This window comes from Dendroctonus ponderosae, unplaced genomic scaffold, assembly GCF_020466585.1.
Source record: "Dendroctonus ponderosae isolate FM_Combo_2020 unplaced genomic scaffold, Dpon_F_20191213v2 Dpon_F_20191213_10, whole genome shotgun sequence".
NCBI lineage: Eukaryota > Metazoa > Arthropoda > Insecta > Coleoptera > Curculionidae > Dendroctonus > Dendroctonus ponderosae.
The window spans coordinates 3928603-3929739 of NW_026017111.1; positions in this window are offsets into that span (position 1 = coordinate 3928603).

Here is a 1137-nt window from a genome sequence, read left to right on the forward strand (position 1 = left end):
TTTAAAGCTGGATCCGCCCCTACAATTGAAGTTTAAAGTGTGAAAAAAACAGCAGAATTTAGGCAAAAGTACGGACATAATATGATGTTGAACCTGTCGGGCTTTGAGCTGATCTAAGCAGTTTGAATTTACTTTAATAGAATTGCGATTTGACTTGGAAACTGAGACCAGTTCGAGCAGACAAAGAGTGATCCGCCAATCAATGAAAATAAGGTATATTTTCCGGTTTAAAGTTTCGGTTTGCATTGCTTCAATATTTCAAATTTAAGTTGAATAGACGGGGACGCAATTCGCAAAGTTCCGAAACCCAATCGCATTACCAACTTCCTTAAAGTTGTCATCCTTTGAGCAACTGCAAACGCTCTGGAAACTGGCAACGTGTAATTCAATTAGAAAGTTTTGTTTTATGCCGGTATTGTATTAATATGTCTTCGTATTGTTGAAAATGAGCGCGCGAAGCAAAACGCTTCGAATTGAACTAATTATAAGAACGTTTACTTGTCGAGCGTTTAATTGAAATTAATCGTTGTGGGAGAAAATTTGATAATCCTTTTGGGCGAACTTCCAAACTACCCGGTTAGGGTTTGGGGCAACGGCATTAAATACAGCATTCATTTCCTTCGAACCATCAAAAGTTGGGCGGAAGAATATCAACCAGTTGAAACTGTCCAAAGCGGAAATGTTTCCTGAATACGTAGGAGAATTATCTTGGGGAATATAGGGGGAACAAGACTGGATCCCATGGGGAATACCCACAACAATAATAGCAGCTGCGTGCTAACTATGTCTGCGTAACTTTCTCTGATTGACGTGACCAAGGGTTTGTTAGGCGACCGCTGGGGATGGAAGGGATGTTGCTCTTAATAATTACCAACAACCAGTTTAGGAAATGTTCGCCAATTTCCCGGAAATGAGTGCGAGAAGTTTTTGAGGGCTTTTAACGCCCTGCGGGTCCCAAAACGGAACAACTTAGGGCTCAAGAGCCAAGCGTTTCCGTGTGGGAGGTCGGGCCTTCTTCAATTATGAGTCAAAATTGTTCCAGAACAACGATAAAATTTTATTGAAAAATGAGTGGAATCGGATTCGTTCCCGATGTATAACCGCCGATTTAGCGCTTGTAGGCCTGGAAGTGTGACG